Source organism: Dreissena polymorpha, chromosome 4 (assembly GCF_020536995.1).
Source record: "Dreissena polymorpha isolate Duluth1 chromosome 4, UMN_Dpol_1.0, whole genome shotgun sequence".
Lineage (NCBI taxonomy): Eukaryota > Metazoa > Mollusca > Bivalvia > Myida > Dreissenidae > Dreissena > Dreissena polymorpha.
Window position 1 is genome coordinate 125,899,495 of NC_068358.1, and position 21,387 is coordinate 125,920,881.

Genomic DNA, 21,387 nt, shown 5'->3' on the forward strand with positions numbered 1-21,387 from the left:
TTAAGGTAGTTGTCCAAGGACTGGAAGGAAACTGATTGGATCATGCAACCATTTCTTTATATAACATTAGTAATAAGTAATTTTATGCACCAGTTGTACAAGAAATTTACTGTAAATAAATTATATCAGTGACGTAACCGTTGTGATTTACAATATGTAAATGCAACATGCAAAGCAAGGTTTTTATAAGTTCGATACATGCACAGCATGTATGAAATCAGTTTTATTGACTTGCCCTTTTATCTCTTACATTATTTGCTCAGAGTGCACAAACCCAGTCTGTCAATATTTTATCAATCAGCCCTTAACATTGGGTCATATGACCCTTCATCAGATTTCTGGAGATTAAGAGAGATCTATATCAGATGTATTAGTGTTGTATTACCCATTTACCAGTAAGGACTTGAAGGTCTTAAGTACAAAGGATATTTATTTCTTTTCTTTACCCAGTCTGTGCTTTGCTGTTTAGGGCCCTTAGATATTACAAGATTTAAAATTTATTTGTGCTGAAAAAGAATCTCATTATTCTACATGAAGTGTGTACTAAAGAATTTGCAGGATTGAGGATTTTGATTATAAAAACAGGCTGGTATGTTTGGTGATATTTTACTAACCTTTAATCTTACCTTAGAAAATAAGGACAATGAATCACATGGAGAGTGCTAAATGAATTTATTTTACCTGCTTATGTCATTTTAGCATGAAACTTAGTACATAAAATTATGTTCCTTGATTTTATTGCTGATGTTGTCTACATTTTTAGTTTGATTTTTTTCACACTGGTAAAGATCATGGTTGACATAATATTCCATTACGATACTTACCATGGTGAAACATGTTTCATAAGCCATTTGGTGCATTGACATTCTAGTACCGGCCTGTCCCCATGATTTTTTTCAACCACAGCGGCAAAGCAATCTGCAGCAGGGATGGTTCCATCTTTTGCTTGTTGATTTTTGTTTACTTTCTATATTTACTTAATCAGAATCAACACTACTTTAGAGCTATTCTTTTATTATGCTCCCCCAAATTTTTTTTGGGGGGGAGCATATAGTCGCCGCTTTGTGTCCGTCCGTGCACAATTTTTGTCCGGGCTATTTCTCAGCAACTAATGACCGGAATTCAATGAAACTTTATTGGAAGCTTCACTACCAAGAGGAGATGTGCATATTATCAGTGGGTTCTGGTCGGATAATTTTTCACATAGTTATGGCCCTTTGAAATTTTCCATTAACTGTACATATAGTGCAATTCTTGTCCGGGCTATTTCTCAGCAACTAATGACCGAAATTCAATGAAACTTTATGGGAAGCTTCACTACCAAGTGGAGATATGCATATAATCAGCCAGTTATGGTCGGATGATTTTTCACAGAGTTATGGCCCTTTGAAATTTTCCATTAACTGTACATATAGTGCAATTCTTGTCCGGGCTATTTCTCAGCAACTAATGACCGGAATTCAATGAAACTTTATGGGAAGCTTCACTTCCAAGAGGAGATGTGCATATTATCAGCCGGTCTATTTCTCAGCAACTTATCATGGGAATTCAATGAAACTTTATGGAAAGCTTCACTACCAACAGGAGATGTGCATATTATCAGCCGGTTATGGTCGGATGATCAGCGCTTCCGTTAGCTTTTAAAAGTTGGAAGTCCTGACTTCCAAGCCTAAAATTTTCGACGTCCTAGACATAAATTTTGAAGTCCCACTTTTATTTTAGAATTTTAATATACGTACATGTTCCAACTCTATTCATTACCAGATTATCCAGTAGTATTACGATTTCTATTTTCAAAACCAAAATACGGCAATATTGACGTCCGCTACCGTCCGCCATTTTACGCAAGTTGAATTGTGGGATGGGGGAATTCCCATTGAACATGCGTTAATCACGTGACGCGATTTGAGAGCATAGAGCACTGTTCATATTTTGTAATTATGACAAATCAACGACTGAATTTAAAATGTAACATGTAAATAATGATAGACGACAAATACTTTATCCGAAAACGACTGTCCGAAAAAAATGTGTTTTGCACATGAAATAATATGTGCATATCTTTGACTGCAGAAAATGAAAACCAACTGCTCATTAAATACGTTATCAATATATAATTAGGTTAACATTTCGCTTTACAATATGCTTTTGCACTACTTTACTTTGCTAATCCACACTTAAAATATTTCAAGATGGCGGACATTTGACTTTGAAGATTTTTGGAAACTAGCGAAGATATTTCGTCAATTGCAGTCCATGTCCGTACGATCTGCTAACAAATCGGAAATAAATAAAATATCGGAGAAAATCGGTACCAAACGAATATTTCCGAAATGCCGAATTCGTTCTCTAATGATCGTGCACGCGAATGAATTTTCGTGAATTGATAATTTGTCGGTTTATTTCCAAACTGTTTTTTCAGATTTTGCTATCTCCAGAGCCGAGATTTCATCGCATTGGCGATCAGGCGATGGGTTAATTTTGCAGACTGCTTATTTTCAAATGCGTGTAATCAAACATATTATCCGAAAAATTCAGGATTTTACTATTCACGGAAAGTTATGAAAATTCTAGCTACAAATAAACATTTCGCGTGTATTTCGTGTACAGATGAAAATCATGCGAAAATTAGACTTCATGCACAACGTCACGTCATTCTTCCGCGGGGAAAGCTTGGACTCAAGTATTTGATTGCTGAATAAAAACTTCGTAACGCAGAGGTCGCTAATATTATTGTATACAGCTTCACGTGGGGTCGGCGTGTATTCGGCTGCCTGAGCACTGATTGGCTGATGCGCTTACCAAGAAGACTTTGAATGACAGCTGGAAAAATAAATATTGGCCTCTCCCTGAGAAATTCATCGAAAACAGTAGCTCTTGGGCGGAGTTAACGGTCTGAATAACCCGATTTACTGTTGACATTTGAACGTGTTGTGTATTAGAAAATAGCGTACATGCGGATTATCGGACATCCATTTGCATAATGGACGTACAACTGCCGTTTTCGGGCGTAATTTACGCCCGGACATCCACTAACGGAAGCGCTGGATGATTTTTCACAGAGTTATGGCCCTTTGAAATTTTCTATAAACTGTACATATAGTACAATTCTTCTTGTCCGGGCTATTTCTCCCCAACTACTGACTGGACTTCAATAAAGCTTTATGGGAAGCTTAACTACCTTGAGGAGATGCGCATGTTATAAGTGGGTTCTGGTTAGATGATTTATTTAGAGAGTTATGGCCCTTTGAAATTTGTAAGTTGCTAAACCATCCATCGTATTATTTTGTCCAAAGTTATGCCCTCGAGACATTTCCTTTTATCTGAATATATAGTGCAATATTGTGACAAAAAAAACCTTTAGGGAGCATCACCCGTCTCCGACAGTTTCTTGTTATCTTTATTTGTCTTCTATTTATTTAATCAATTTCAAATACACTGCAGATCATTTATATACTGATGTTTCCGAATAGCGACATAACTAGTAAGGTCATAGATGTACATAACTATATATTCACATTGGCATGGTTTGGCGATCATACAAGTTGTTAACCTATGGGTTTTTTGCCACATCATGTTTTATATCCTTATGTAAAACATGGTCAAAATCAAATAAGACGTTATTCCAGGTTTTTTCGAATGTGTATTAAATTTGTGATTCTGAAGGTATAGCTGAATTTTACTGTTCACATTAGGTAATAGACAGTTGTCATTTATATTGCCTTAATCGTTTGTCCTGATTAAAAGCATACACAGATTTTACTTAATTCGCAGCATCATGTCATCCTCATGAAAATCGTGGACTTTAATATTTAATTGCTGACATAAAGCTTAGTTGCGAAGAGAACATTGAGATTTGTATGCCCAGGGATGGAATGATGGGGGGTATATTGTTTTTGGCCTGCCTGTCATTGTGTGTGTCTGTCCAAAACTTTAACCTTGGTCATAACTTTTGTAAAATTGAATATAGCAACTTTCTTATTTGTGAATTTTGGACTCTTTTGCTTTTCAGATTCAGATGTAATGTAGCTCTAATCATCCTGAAGCTAAGATGTAAGTTGTGGATGCACCCTTGCCTGTACACTAGCATGCCATGATAAAAACTAACCAATTTACTTCTTTCACTATCTTTAACCTCTAACACCAGTCCTTTAATATTTCTTTGTGTGTACCATGACTTTATGTTTGTTATATAACAAAATTTTCCCCAGACAGTGTTTTGCATGCCATTTTGAAACACTTGGCTATGTACTTTCACCGTTAATAAAAAAAAACATTATAAAAACCCATAGATTATGAAGAAATGTAAAATTACTCTATTTCTTATCAGACTATTATACATTTGGTTATTATCCCCTGCCATAGGCGGAGGGATATTGTTTTGGCGTTGTTCGTCCGTCCGTCTGTCCGTGCGTCCGTCTTTCAGTCCATTCGTCTTTCCGTCCGTCCCTCCAGAGCCATATCTTGGAAGTGCTTTGGCGGATTTCATTGAAACTTGGTATGAGTATATATACGGATAAGAGGATGATGCACGCCAAATGTCACTGTACACCATCTGTTAATAACGGAGTTATCGCCCTTTGTATCTTGAAAAAATGTTTTTTTGAGTGTCAAATATAACACTTTAGTGTCCAGAAGCATATTGGCGGGGGATATCAATACAACGAATTTGCTTGTTTTATATAATTTCAAACATGTTTGAAATTTTTCTTGGTACATGTATTTTCCTCAACAAGAAAGTTTAAAAGTGATCAATAATTTTTAAGACTGCATCTGAAAAAGTTTGCTAATAAAACTACATGTATTGCCAATACCTTATAATTTATTATCCTGACTCCTCAATATTTTATTGACATTGCCAACATCACAACTTTCGAAGTCTGTGCACATATTTACACTAACAAATTGCAGCGTGTTTTACCATACAAGATTAGTGCCAGCAAATACGAGACGAAATATCACTAAAATGTATCGCTCAATTGTGACATGGCATGCATGCCAATGTGTTGGTATTTTCATGGGTTCTTCGCTGTTTCTGGAAATTTGATTTCGACTGAATATCTTGCAGGATAAATTCCTTCACAGGGTTAGATCAGATGCAAGAAATCAGTATGCAAGAAACATAACATTGATTTCAAATAATTTCTGCGTCATTTATTTTCCTCTGTGGCCATTCAGCTATAGATTTTATTCTTTATCAGAACATTATGTCCAGAAATGTTTATTAAAAATGGTTATTATGTTGATGTCATGCATCTACAACATAATCACTTGTCTTAATGGCCCTTCACTGCATAATGCATTTTTATGCCCACTTTTGAAAAAAGACAACATATAGCAGTCACACTGTTCGTTCGTCCGTCCGTCAGTCTCAGCCAAAACTTTGCTGTGTATTATTGTATTAATACAGTTTTAAATAAAGAAAGTGTATTGTTAAAAAAAATTACATTGCAACAATCGAAAAGATTTTTAATAAATTATTTTACATTAAAATGAGGTGAAAAAATAATTCAAAGTGTTATATGCACTGAAATAGAGCATGATTAAAAGAGTACACAAACAGAGATTGCATGAACATTCCGTGTAACAGTGTTGAAATTATAATAATTTATATAAAAAAATTATCAGTTTGTATTTCAGCAAACTGTTCTATCCCTACTTAAGACAATTTGTTAAATAATGCACTATATGTGTATATGAAGCCTTATTCCTTTTAAGCTCATATATTGTTATTTTTGACATTCCTGTTGAAATGTAATTGCTTGAATCATGTTGTTACTTTTAAACAATGCAAGAAACAGTATATTGCGAGTAAAGGTTTGCAATTTTGATAAAGACCAACGTGTTTGCTGTGCACATGACTCACATGAATCTGTTCTCTATCGTCAAATAACTGTGATCAATAGAAAGACAAATCTTTATGTTCTTTGAAGCAGATGAGAAAGAAAACCCTACTCTGTGAAACTGACACCTTGTTTAATAAAAAAAAATCATATTAGCTGAGAGAACTTTTAATATATTTTCTCAAGTAGGATCCATCAGAAATGTGCCATTTTCAAAAAGGCTTCAATCAGTCTAACCAACCGCCTGCAGCAATCAAACGGTATTAGGCGGAATCAAATTGTTAAAACAGTCTACTTAAACCGTGAAACAACCAGTCTGGCCTCTCTTGAAGATTGTGAATCAGTCTAATCAAGCATGATCAGTACTTTCTGGACCGTTTTCAGTCGGGAATTACTACTTCATTTGTATATCAACTGATGACTGCCGAGTGACAAGTTAAAATTAAGTCGTGTAGGGCTTTGCTTTGAATGGGGGCCTAATTCTAGTGGAGACTTCTTATATCAATGATAGGGAGAGTAGCATTAGCAACAGATAGTTATTATCAATTATTGAGTTGTGTATGTTTCTCATGTCCTACTGTTACATAAAAACGATACTTAAACGCAATGTGAAAGATTGATGATGCTGTATTCTTGATCGTTATAGAAACTTAAGTCAGTGGCACCACTTGTAATGAGTTGTTTTTCTGTTAAGTTTACATTTTCTGTGTATATGGTTTCAGCCATAAAAAATATATCTGATGTGTTCTTTACTCGTACAACCTATATTGTACTGTTAGCGTCTATGCTAATAAACAAGCCTTCTTTGCCCATTTGACAAGCTCTTGCATTAGAAATCAGTGTTTGACATATGTCATGTTCTTGTACTCTGATTTATATCAGCTGGCTTAATATTAATTGAACATTCCTGGTATTTCAGTGACATATATGGTTTGGTATCCAGTTTCATAGGCAAACATTCATCAGAGGTTGATACAAACGTGTTCCTTATTCTGCCATTAATACATTGGGGACATATAAAACTGTCCACTTGCTCTGGATTTATGCCACAAAGCCTGAGGGCCATGTTCATCAAGTTCCCACTTAAAGTTCCGATGTGGTGGTTTTATGCCGTTAATTAGAAACCGTAGATTTGTAAACCAGCCACCGTTAATGCTTGATGGGTCTTTAAGACGAAGACTTATGGCGATGTGTTCCATTTTGGTGGGATTAACAAGTATCATCTTTTATGTGATGGGTAATAAAACAGATAATATATTTGTATACTTAAGTTTCTTGGTTGTTTTTTAGAGACTTTAATTTACATGAACCTCAGATCTTGCTTTTAATGATTTCTGTTATACATGTAGCAAAATGTTATTGTTATTTATTTGACACTCTTTATTAATTCTGTTAGAGATATACATATATCAAATGGGAAAATCTCACTGGCTTACTTGTAATGGTGGCCTTTTCACAGAATTGCAAAATTAAAATTAACAAAAAAAAGTTGTCATAAATTGATTCCATCAATGAATTAAAAGATTTAAGAAACAAAATAGAAATCATGACTTAAAACAGTTAAAACAGTTTTAGAATAAAATTTAAAAAATGTATATTCATTTCCATCAATCTTTTTATAATTTCGCTCATCACTTGTAAGGAAAATATGTGTATTACTAACATTATAAGGCCAACAAGATACTGTTAAGTTCAATGCCTTAATGGCCAAGTGGACTTCTAGTTCAATAGATTTTCACGCAAAAATTTATGTACATTTTGAAAGACTTATTATCTAATTTTGTAAGATTATTATTATAATAAGAAATATTATATATTTGTCAGTAAATGATTTTAATAACATTGAAATTTATTGATAAACTTGAAAATGTCGAAATGAGTCCCTACAAAAAAAATTCTCAAACCTTTAGACTAAAAGTCACATATTTTCAATATTGAGAAAATGTTCACTAATTAAGTTTATTGCTTCAATTCCTCATAAATATCAACCCAGTAGAGCTATTTTAAAGAACAATAACATAGCTATGTGCATGTGATAAGACCAGTGCAATGTTTTGGAAATGTTCCTTTACTGCAGACATAAGTGAGCCAGACTTGTTACTCATCTGCCAATCTCGACTGGTTGGCTAGGCAAGTTTGGCGGCTGCTAAAATGACCCAAGATGGTTCTTCTTTGGGATCAATGATTTTACAGAAATCATTTCTGCAAGCATCTTCTGAATATGCTTATTTCATGCCATGATGTGACCACAATATGTTATAATTGATGTACAGTCCTGGATTGACTGTGCTGGTGGAGTAAACAATGCCATAAATGTAATAAAAATTGTATACTTTAATCATGACAACCATTGAAAATTAATTTAAATAATGTAATATGCCATCATAGTTTTTCCCCCAGTGTATTCATGTATGATGACATCATAATCAATATGTTTAAGTGTTTGTATTGCATGATTTATAAGGTTTTTTTTCAAGAAGAATTACTTTACTTATTTCAAAACAAGTTACGTGTGAAACCATGTAAGTCTATGATTATCCTATATTTTACTTGAAATAATTTTTTGTTGAATTTTTAGAAGTGGTTGGAATCTGTACAGAAAATATGTGTTGAATAATTAGAGACACGAGTGACGGTTTAATCAATTTATCATAACAAAAAATGTGTTTTTTAAGTATTGTGCGTTAATAAGTAATTGTGTTGTGAAAAATAATTAGTTTGTAATATTGTATTTTATTTTTTCAAATGAAGAAAAAACCTATCACAAGTACACTCATAATAAAAATACCAGTGAACTGATCATTATTTATTGTAAAATGTTGATGACTACAGTCAAACCTGAATTCAGCGGTCATTCAAGGGAAATGACCAAAGTGACCGTTGTCAACAAGTGACCGTTGAATTCGGATCAGGATTTTAAGATGGTTTGTCAGTTGTTAGTATTGCTATGCGTTACCCCACCCAGTCGTTTGCATACAGTGTAACACAAAGGCTCATTGCCGTTAACTAAGCATAATAACAGAATTAACTTACATGTGTATATTAAATTAGACAGAATAATATCTTATTTATTGATTTAATTTCATATTGTTAAATTAAAGCAATGTTGTTTTCAACCCTCTTATAATTGTTATCCCCACGTTTTTCGGAGAAAAAGTGGGGATATTGTATTGATGTGCGTCTGTTCGTCCGTCCGGCCGTCCTGGCCACCTGCTCCTCCTACACTATTAGCACTAGAACCTTGAAACTTACATACATGGTAGCTATGAGCATATGTGCGGCGATGACAGAGACGGAATTTTGATCTGACTCCTGGGTCAAAAGTTATGGGGGTTGGGGCGGGGACGGGTCAGAGATTTTCACTCATTTTTTTATGTTATTTTACATTAACTTCTTCATTTCTGCACCGATTTACTTCAAATTGATACGGAGCCTCTCTTATGACACTAAGGTTAATCTCAACTATGCATGGCCCCATTACCAACCCTAAGGCGCCCCAGCCACATAGGCCACGCCCACCCAAAATTGCCTTTTACTATAATTTCATTTCTACACCGATTCACTTCAAATTGATACTGACCCTCTCTTATGACAATACAGTCAATCTCAGCAATGCATGGCCTCATTACCAACCCTAGGGCACCCCGCCCTCATAGGCCACGCCCACCCAAAATTGCCTTTAACTATAATTTCTTCATTTCTACACCGATTCACTTCAAATTGATACTGAACCTCTCTTATGACAATACGGTCAATCTCAGCTATGCATGGCCCCATTACCAACCCTGGGGCGCCCCCATCCACATAGGCCACGCCCACCCAAAATTGCCTTTTACTATAATTTCTTCTTTCTACACCGATTCACTTCAAATTGATATTGAACCTCTCTTATGACAATACAGTTAATCTCAACTATGCATGGCCCCATTACCAACCCTGGGGCACCGCGCCCACATAGGCCACGCCCACCCAAAATTGCCTTTTACTATAATTTCTTCATTTCTACACCGATTCACTTCAAATTGATACTGAACCTCTCTTATGACAATACAGTTAATCTCAACTATGCATGGCACCATTACCAACCCTGGGGTGCCCCGCCCACACAGACCACGCCCACCCAAAATTGCCTTTTACTATAATTTCTTCATTTCTACACCGATTTGCTTCAAATTGATACTTAACATCTCTTATGACAATACAGTCAATCTCAACTATGTAAGGCCCCATGACCAACCCTGGGGCGCCCTGCCCATAATAGGCCACACCCACCCAAAATTGTCTTTTACTATAATTTCTTCATTTCTACACCGATTCGCTTCTAATTGATACTGAACTTCTCTTATGACAATACTGTCAATCTCAACTATGTATGGCCCCTTTACCAACCCTGGGGCGCCCTGCCCATAATAGGCCACACCCACATAGGCCACGCCCACCCAAAATTGCCTTTTACTATAATTATGCCCCCCTTCGAAGAAGAGGGGGTATATTGCTTTTTTCTTCATTTCTACACCGATTCACTTCAAATTGAAACTGAACCTCTCTTATGACAATACAGTTAATCTCATCTAAGCATGGCCCCATTACCAACCCTGGGGCGCCCCGCCCACATAGGCCACGCCCACCTCAAATTGCCTTTTACTATAATATCTTCATTTCTACACCGATTCACTTCAAATTGATACTGAACATCTCTTATGACAATAAGGTCAATCTTAACTATGTATGGCCCCTTTACCAACCCTGTGGCGCCCCGCCCATAATAGGCCACACCCACCCAAAATTGTCTTTTACTATAATTTCTTCATTTCTACTTCAACTCACTTCTAATTGATACTGAACTTCTCTTATGACAATACGGTCAATCTCAACTATGCATGGACCCATTACCAACCATGGGGCGCCCCTGGGTCAAACATGCGGCGTGGGGATACGCGTCAGCTTCTGCCGCGCCATTTCTAGTTTACTCATGCATCTCGTTCATTCAGTAAATAAAGCTTGTCACGTGTTGTTGACGTCACGTCCGTACAAGTCTAAAAAGTGGATTCGCTGTCATAAACCCATAGTAGGGTGTAATTGTACCGTTCTAAAAAGACGCAGAAAGTTTGTTAAAATTTATTTAAAAAAGAAACCTTCTCAACACCTTATTATTTGTTTACTCGCAGCGGGCCACTTTTATAATATCAAAGACAATTACTGCTATCAGACGCTTTAACCGCAAAATAGACGTACACATGATGTGCTGTGTTTTTAATTTTCGCGAGACGATTGACGCGTGACCGTTGTTTTCAGGTCAAACATGAATTTCGGAGTGGAATATAGTGGCCGATTGGCCTTATGGACAGGTGGCCGTTAAATTCAAGTTTAATATAGCGTGTTTTTCGTCTGGGGCATTCCAGACTGACCATTGTCTGCAGGTGACCGGTAAATTCAGGCGGCCGTAAGGTCAGTTTCAACTGTATATATATACATATAATAAATTAGTAATCAATCCGTTTTGATCCATATTAATCTTAATAGTCTTCATTTATTATTATTAGAAGAGGGGGTATATTGCTTTGCACATGTCCGTCTGTCTGTAAGTCTGTCGGTCCGTCCGTCCACCAGATGGTTTCCGGATGATAACTCAAGAACGCTTAGACCTAGGATCATGAAACTTCATAGGTACATTGATCATGACTGGCAGATGACCCCTATTGATTTTCAGGTCACTAGGTCAAAGGTCAAGGTCACAGTGACTTGAAAAAGTAAAATGGTTTCCGGATGATAACTCAAGAACGCTTATGCCTAGGATCATGAAACCTCATTGGTACATTGATCATGACTGGCAGATGACCCCTATTGATTTTCAGGTCACTAGGTAAAAGGTCAAGGTCACAGTGACTCGAAATAGTAAAATGGTTTCCAGATGATAACTGAAGAACACTTATTCCTAGTATCATGAAACTTCATAGGTGCATTGATCATGACTAGCAGATGACCCCTATTAATTTTTAGGTCACTAGGTCAAAGGTCAAGGTCACACTGACTCGAAATAGTAAAATGGTTTCCTTATGATAACTCAAGAATAATTAGGCCTAGGATCATGAAACTTCATAGGTACATTGATCATGACTGGCAGATGACCCCTATTGATGTTCAGGTCACTAGGTCAAAGGTCAAGGTCACAGTGACAAAAAACGTATTCACACAATGGCTGCCACTACAACTGACAGCCCATATGGGGGGCATGCATGTTTTACAAACAGCCCTTGTTATTATAATATTGTATTGCATGTGAATTTGTAATGTATATTCAGGTTATAAGAACTATACAACTGAACTTTTTTTAATCAAGGAAGAAAGTTTGGGTATTTTCAAAATTTGTGCAGTTATTGTTGACAAATATTTCTCGTCGTAATCATCATGTCACGGCATTGTTCATCCTGATTATTAAAGAATATGGTGAATCAGCCAATCTTTAATTTTTACTAGGGTAATTTTCATTTAAAAGTATTACTAATATATTTGCAAAGTATTTATCTTGTTGTACACTCTCAGATTTTGAACCAATTTTGCAATGATTGTTTCATATCTTTGAAGAATTCTGCTGCTTTATGTACCTTAGAAACAAGAAATATCTTTAAAAAAGATATACGGTGTTGATTGTGGTCGATGTTTAAGAACGATAAAAAGTTAAATCTATGAGATCAAATATAGCGAACGCCTTTTTTTCTGCGCAGTTCTTAGCTTCATCACAAGCAAATTAATTACGGGGTGTTGCGCCAGATTTTGTTACTTATTTTGCTTTATTAGATATTATTACTCAGATTATATCTACAGAATAGAAAAACACAAGAACCATGAAAATTAATGAGTGCATATAGGTCAGCCGGCAACACTCAAGTCTTATTTGATTCTATTATTAAAAGTATCGTGAATTATCGTGCTCATGCTTAATAAATTTATCTAAATATGTAAATATTTCTCATTTATTTAATCAAAATTGATCCTTATCATGCAATTGTTGAAAAAACATTAAAAATCTATGATTGACATACCTTAATAATGCTAAATATCTTTATTTAGTATCATTCTGATCAAAGTAAACTTCAAGTGCACATAGTTTACGCCATGGCGTTTATAGAAAGATTTCTGTAACTGACCGCAAACTGACCTTGATACCTTGCAGATTGGAATGCAATGCATTAAAGTAAGGTAACAATTCTGCTGCTGACACGACGGCTTGTTTAAAGCTTTAAACATTTACATGTTTAACGGTCAGATTTGAAAACAATTTTAAATATTTTCTTCAAAGCGTATATCAGGTTACTGAACAACAATTCTTATATAATCTAAAAATGTTGAGTGCACAGAATGCAATATCGTAGAAATTACCAAATATGAGAACACAGCCTTTAAGCTGTGGCGCTGACATTCTTCTAAATATAAAGGGGCACACACTTTGTATTGATATCGAGGATTGAGTGTAAAACTGCTCTATCTCTCAAACTTTATTATTATAGATAGAGCTACAATTGTTTTATGCTGAATACGCAATAACAACGTTGCTAAACGAACTGTAGTATCCCTTACCCTACACCTCCCAAAAGTGGAAAGTGGATGGAATAACATATTAATGTTAATGTGAAATCTGTTTGTAGATTGAACGTTTTCTACTGCGAAAAGAATCAGGCCTACCGGCGGAAAATTTTATATTCAAATTGATTGGTCGTTTACAAAGGTCAGGCTAAGGTGAAAAGCTGGCTTATACAGCTTCACTGAAAAATCAAACAACAAGTATGTGTGGGGGTCTTTGAATCAACGAGGGGTATTAAAATTGAATTTCACTTAGATTTTTCAGGTATTATTTTTGAGGGTAACAACTACAAATATTTAGTGTTAACTTCCAATATGTCTTTGTGGTCAATATTCAGCAGCACCATGCACAAATCCATATTCTACCTTGTCGCTATAAAGTCATGCAAGGTTTCGTGGGCTCATTAGGGGATAGGGTAGCTCCTGACCAAAAATGTGTGGATCTTGTCTGGAGCTACGCTGGCTGCATATGGCATAAGACCCATTTTGGCATGATGTTGCTCATATACTATTACTATCAAAGTGGATGAATAGTTTATGTGGGCTGTATTGGGACAGTTCTTGTTAATGATATGTTGCAGACAGGAGTTTCATAATATTGTAGACGGTTTCTTTGGTTTAATTAGTTCAGATTTGGCTTTATTCTGTAGCAATGAAAGCTTTGAATTTCCGATAATACTTGGTTTCGGAACTACTTGATATTATGAAAACAAAAAAGGAAGCAATAAGAAGTTCCAGTTAATTATGATGCTAAGGTGTGTGTGCAATGAAAATGCACAATTTGAAATGTGAGCATCGTAGAATAGAATGATGGATTCTTGTTATTGTTAGACTTTCAATGCCAATTTATTTACTGCAAATTACAAAGTGATGTTTTTGAAGTAATGAGCTATATCTAGGAGCAATTTTCTTTACTTCTTTACTAGGGCGTTCGATTTTCATGTGAGCATGTCTGTACATAATTGTGTGTTAGGCATTATTGATTACGCAGTTGACAAGATTTATTGAAAAATCCACTTAAATAACAGTTTAACATGCAGAGCAGAGCATATCAAACAGTTTATGGAAATATGCTTTATTTGCAGAAAATGTCATCAGCAAGGCATGAATTGGTAATCCCCGACAGATTTTTGCATCTGAAGCCTTTACATTTGGATTAGAGTTTCCTGCTATGGGTGTTTCAATGCGGTAAATTGCTCTTATTTAGAATCTTCTCCCATAGGATCTCTTCAGAAAAAGAAATGTGAAAAGGTGGTATATTGAATTACCCATGAGGCTTTGCATCAATTGTATCAATGGTAGCTGGAACCCATGCTCTGGGAAGGAAAACAGATAGGGTGACAGTATAGTCATCAATTTGACATTTTTCAATATTTTTTCCCAAAGATTTTTATCTGGATGCCAGGGTGTTTGTTGCATGTTTTAAAAGAGAAGTATTAATTCCTCAGAGTTTCAGGACAATTTCGGCAGATTATAAATACTTGAAATATTGTTTATTAGGACTGAAAATTGCTGCAAAAATTAATCTTTCTGTAAATGCTTGAAAATATATTCCTTCCAAAGGCTAATATTTATACACTGCAACTCCGATACATCGCGATCCGTTATATCGCGCTGTCCATTATATCGCGAATCGGCTATGGCTCCCAAAAAATCCGGAAAGAATGATCACAAAAACACATTAAAAAAAAAAAAATTGGTTGACAAGTTATAATCTGACAATATGCAAACTGCGATAACAACCGGTTCTGGCTAGTAATTGATCACCTGTTATTTCGCGCCTTATACTTGACACGCAGTGAAGTGTGAAAACAGACCGTAAGTGACAGTGTTGTTTTAACACGGATTGAGTTGTTTGCAGCATTTGAGTTATTAGTGTCTCATTCTCAATAATAATGTCAGTTTATTGGTATATAAAGTGCATTCTGTCTCTGTTCCAAATTACTAACCAAAATGGCTACAAGCACTACCATCACACGAAAATGTAAACAGTTCTCAATTACTGAGAAAATTGAAAAAGCCCGGTCGTCATTGAAACAAACTGAATTGACTGACTACTTTTTCTGTGACCGAAATTGATGTTTTTGTTATATAATTTGTAAATAAATGTATGTGTATGTTTTATGTAAATGTATTTGTATGCATGTTGACTATGTTAACGCCATATATATGTACATATTCTTTATTGAATAATTTAACAAATGTCATATCCGCCGAAATTTTGTTAGAACTGCGCATTCTTCTTGTGATGAATCTCGTTGTGTCTGTAAATATAAAATAAAATTAACTTTAAATTATATTGGTTTGTTTCCTGTTTCTTGCTTGAAACGGACCATCTGTTAGAGTAGATTCGAACGTTAGCACAAGTACACTTCATACGTCTTCATACATATTTTACGCTGATCATACCTGAAAATAAAAATTAACAATGGCATTACAATTTCCACGGTAATCAAAACTTTAATTACGATATTACTTTTATACAAATAAGTATTTTGTTGTTGTTGTACAAAAGTACATGTAAATTTGGTTTGCAATTATTACAATACAAAGATAAAGCAGCGCCGTACATAAAATGAAAACACCAATGAAATTTGACACATTAACTGCACATCAACTGCTTAACAACAAAGTCAGACATGTCTGGATTTATATCGCGCTCCGGATATATCGCGCTCGCGATCTTTGGACCCCGTCAATCGCGATATAATGGAACTGTAGTGTATACTACAAAATGGCAGTGTATGATGATGATTGATTTTTATACTATAAATGATTTTAAAAAGCCTTTGCAAAGCTGTTACCATTTTTAGCTCACCTGAGCACAACACGCTCATGGTGAGCTATTATGATCGCCTTTTGTCCGTCGTGCGTCGTCAACATTTACCTTGTTAACACTCTAGAGGCCACATTTATTGTCCAATCTTCATGAAACTTACTCAGAACATGTGTCCCAATAATATCTTGGACGAGTTCGAAAATGGTTCCGGTTGATTGAAAAACATGGCCGCCAGGGGGCGTGGCAGTTTGCTATAGTAAAACCTTGTTAACACTCTAGAAGACACATTTATTGTCCGATCTTCATGAAACTTTGTCAGAACATGTGTCCCAATAATATCTTGGACGAGTTCGAAAATGGTTCTGGTTGGTTGAAAAACATGGCCACCAGGGGGCGTGGCAGTTTTCCTTATATGGCTATAGTAAAACCTTGTTAACACTCTAGAAGTCACATTTTTAGTTCAATCTTCATGATACTTTGTCAGAACATGTGTCCCAATAATATCTTGGACGAGTTCGAAAATGGTTCCAGTTGAATGAAAAACATGGCCGCCATGGGGCGGGGCAGTTTTCCTTATATGGCTAACTGTATGGTAAAACATTGTTAACACTCTAGAAGTCACATTTGTTGTTCAATGCTCATGAAACTTGGTCAGAATATTTGAACTAATAATATCTGGACTAAGTTCAAAAATGGTTGAGATCAGTTAAAAAACATGGCCGCAAGGGGGCGTGGCATTTTTCCTTAAATTGCTATTTACTTCAAAACCTTGTTAACACTCTAGAAGTCACATTTATTATCCAATCTTTATGAAACTTGATCCGAACATTTGTTCTAACAAGAGCTTCAGTGAGTTTGAAAATGGTTATTTTTTTTTTAAAAACATGGCCGCCAGGGGGGGGGGGGGGGGGGCAGTTGTACTTATATGGCTTTAGTGAAAACTTGTTGACACTATATTAGCCCCATTATTGGCCAATCTTCATGAAACTTGGTCAGAACATTTGTCCCAATGAAATTTTGCCAGAGATTGAAGCTGGGTAATATGAGCTAAAAAAACTAGGTCACAAGGTCAAATATAAAAAAAAACATGTTAAAAGTCATTTTTTTGGTACAAAATAATATTCATGAATCAGCTTGCATTTTTTTCAGAATAGTCTAGTTCCTTTGGCTTTCAGGTGAGCGCCTTAGGGCCTGATGGCCCTCTTGTTTAATTTTGTAATGTATACAAGAATACACAAGTTTCTTTTTATTTATATCATATTTGTTTGTAACTTTGCATTGTAATGGTGGTGTTCTATTTAACCGAAAGAAAAAGAGTCTCGCAAAACATTTGAATAAATTTGTTTTTCCAAGCTGCTCTGTCAGTCTGTCTCTTCTGTAAGTGAAGACATGATTCAGAAAAGGTTAGCAATTGTAGAAAGAAATATCTGGAAACAGAAAACAATTTAATTATATGGTTCTGCAGTAAATTGTAGAAAACTGGAATTGCTCTGATAGATTGGTTGATTACTTGGACAAATTGTGTTATACTATGAATACAGACAAATTGAGACAGCGACTGTTAGGAAAATGGACATTTGATGAAGTAAAGTAACAAGTTAGAACCTCCATTTGCATTTCACTAAAGCAATTTATCTGATGTTTGTGTGCATGTTTTGAATATTATTGAAATAGGACTGACAGCAGAAAATTGTATGCTGAAGTAAATATTTGGGAAGGATGCACATCATTGTTGCTTACTGGTATTCATATATTCTGACAAACAGATAAGTGATGGAAATTTCCACCAGAAAGTTCTATGTTTTAAAATAGTTAAATCCCCCCCCACAAAAGTTTGAAGGGCCCATGGGTATATTTGTTGGTCTATTGTTCTGCTGTCTCTCAAAATTTATATCTGATTTTTATCTTGAGTAAAAGTTTTTCCTTCAAACTTCTTATTCAATTTTTGTCAGATTGACAAAGAGGTAAAGACAGATTCTTCGCAGGAATATAAGTGTGTGACATAAATGTTGCATTTGTCGTTTCAAGTAGGCAGGTAGTTATGTTTATTTTTTTTTATAAATATTTGAGTGGCACATTTCCATGTTATTTCATGCAGTTGTTGAACATAATGTCCAGTTGTGTTTGACATAATATGTTCTTATATAAAATTTAAATTTGCCGACTGGCAGCTATCTTAATTTATTTGACCGACTGGGGTTCATATTGACAAGCAAATTGCTTCTACCTTGTTTGTTTATAAAAATTAATTCACATATTATATATATATAAAAATATGTCCAGTTTAAAAAGAACCTAAAAAGGGCCTATCAACACTCAACAGCAACAAAATTGTCCACGAAAATAACTGACACATGAGTAATAATGTATCTAAAGTAGACCATCATAGTCTGCCTGCGTCCCATTCTGCAAGTGAAATTGCTGAAAGACAAAAGACGGTCTATATTTCTACATGGCAGCACCACTTGATTACACCAATCTCCTATTCATTATTCCCATCTCTTTGTTCTTGATTTTCGTCAGTGATAAATCCTACAAACACAAATTGTTACCAGCCACCGTCTGATAACAGTTGAGTTTTTAGGCAATACCCACTGCTATATATGGAACAATCAGAAGAGAGTCCCAATCTACTCTGTCAAGTAAGGAAACCGCGTGAAAGCTTTATATCTGATTAGAGGACAGGGTAGCTCCTGACTAGCCTGCCAACATGTCTGGAGCTTCAGTGGAGGCTTGTTGCATAAAACATATTTTGGTTTGACAAAACTGGTATATGTAACATTATTTGAAATGGTTTCCAATCTTTAAGTTTTTATTGCCAATCTTCTGAAGATATGACAGCACCTTTTTTAACATAGTCATCATCCACTTACTATTTGCGCAAATTTATTTGGGCACTTTTGTTTTGCATCGTTTGAGGTGTGTGACTGTATTATGCACAGGTGGTTAGCATGTGGCTATGATATTAATTAGTGAAAACATCATTTTGAATGATAAATAATCATATTATAACGAACAATCAACTTTTTTGAAAAAAAAATCACTATCAAATATATATATAACAAGGTATCCAACTCAAAATCAGCCCAAAACGGGGTGCATCGCTTTGAACAGCCATATCTTCATCAATTGTGCAGCGATTTTCATGATCTTGGTCTTATTCAACACAGAAATGAATTTCCTTTCTACAAATGATGTTTATATCTTGTTATATTTCTACAAATGGTGGGTCAAATTTTAAGAAATAACACAATACACAACTCACGTAACCTACTTGACACCGATCAGACAGGATAAATCAATGAAATCTTTACGGAGTAAAGAGCATTTTTCCTGCAAAGTTCACAGACCTCGATACCATATTTCAATAAAACGTATGAAAAAACATTCTTACTGTGCAGGGCTCAACATTAACCGTTGTCCGATTGCCCCTGGCAAGTTAAAGTTGGGTCCGGGCAAGTTATTTTATAATCTAGTTGCCCACCCGGGCAAGTGCAAAAAAGAACAAAGAAAAACATGTTTTTCTGTGGTTAAATAGTACAAATACTGGTAATCATGAAGGATTTGCACGAATTTACCTCAGCGATTGTTGTTGGTGGAAGTCTGAACTAACTACGCATGGTACGCAAGCATTTCCAAACTTATTTTTAGTTACTTGGGATTCCAAACATCGGTTTACAAACATTGTGTACACACTGGTCTTACTGACAATAACGTAGTGACGTTACCATCTATGTATAGAATGGCTTTCAAAAGCTATATATTGTGTTTATCTTTTTCATTACTATTTAAATACATATAATTACATATAACATTGTTGTTGTTTTCAGTCACAAAGAAAACTACTAAAATTATAACTATATAAACACAACAACAAATAGCTTCGGTATTATATAGTTTTCATATTTTGCGACATATATTTTCAACAATCTTTTGCTTCACGTCAATTGACATTTTTTTTATGGTTCACGTGTTGTTAACAGTATTGTTAGCAGACGAGCAGCTGGCTAGTTTATTTAGCTTCGGCAGGTAACTGTAATTCTGCAAAATCCAATTAAAAATGCACAGACAAATTATCCGAAAGTTCCAAAAAGTACGAATTGAAGCAAAAACTTAACGTTTTATCAAAATGGAAAAGTGAGTTTAAATGGTTGAGATATGATGAATCGTTATAAGCGATGTTTAATAATTAAACATCGGCACAAATCTACATTTAGACTTTAATTAAACTTTATTTGCTGTAATCATTTTGTTAAATGTTAAAATAGGTTTTGTTGTGTATCATTTTGATCTTTATTAAAAAATATTACGGTAGGTTTACAGTTAATGTGATATTTCATCATCATTGGGCAAGTGGCTTTACATTCAGGGCAAGTAGATTTTCTAAGTACTTGCCCGGCAGGGAAAGTTGGTTTTTAGGTTAATGTTGAGCCCTGCCATGCTTCTGTTGCAATTGTATTTAAATGCTATGCAATTAATTTGAAATAATCGTTTTAAAAGCTATGTATTGTTTCATACTATTATAGCAAAATAAAAAATATCTTACCATAGCAAATTTTCCATTAATTGTCTAAATAATTCAGCAGTTTTAATGGACAAAATGCATGATATTTTGTATAATTACTTGTTTTATTTCTTTAAAACTGCACCTGGTTTGCATCATTTGAACAGTTTGTATGGCAGATCAAAATGACAAACAGCCACACGGACAATTATGCTTGTCTTTGATGACGAGTTTTTAATCAAAGATATAGACACATTAAAGGAAGTCTTGAAGAGTTTTTCTGTAAAATTGACCAATTACTACAAATTGCTACTATTAACACTGATTTACAATTAATACAATTTTTCTCATTTACACATTTATAGTGTAAATGAGAGAGCTTGGATGCATAGGGTAATGGGGTGAGGGAGGCATAGAATGATTGTCCTGTCTGTTCATCTGTCTGTCTGTGAAATGTTTTGTAGATTCTGCTGTTTTATTTGGCAGTAACCCCAACCGGGGGTGTGTGTGTCTATCAAATGTGGCCTCCCCATTTCCTGTTTTTGAAAATCATTAAGATTATTAATAAATGAGTTTTTCTGTTCATTTCAGTTCATTAATGATTAATTGGGTAAAACCTGTGTTTAGCATGTTTTTCTGAATCATAAATTTCAAAACTTATGTAATTATATGGCTATGAA

The 21,387-nt window shown here is 35.1% G+C and overlaps 2 protein-coding genes across 3 annotated transcripts in view; both read left to right on the plus strand.

The window, feature by feature from the left end:
• The window catches only part of LOC127876051 (ubinuclein-2-like), a 145,589-nt gene that overhangs the window by 100,276 nt on the left and 23,926 nt on the right, over positions 1 to 21,387 (plus strand). The gene's annotated exons all lie outside the window — the stretch shown is intronic.
• The window catches only part of LOC127876052 (amyloid beta precursor protein binding family B member 2-like), an 85,142-nt gene that overhangs the window by 35,520 nt on the left and 28,235 nt on the right, over positions 1 to 21,387 (plus strand). The window contains exon 2 of one of the 2 annotated variants that reach the window (XM_052420903.1): positions 4,013 to 4,053. The exons of the other annotated variant lie outside the window; for it this stretch is intronic. The gene's annotated coding sequence lies outside the window, so the exon portion shown is untranslated. The remainder of the gene's footprint in view (positions 1 to 4,012; positions 4,054 to 21,387) is intronic. 2 annotated transcript variants of the gene reach the window in all.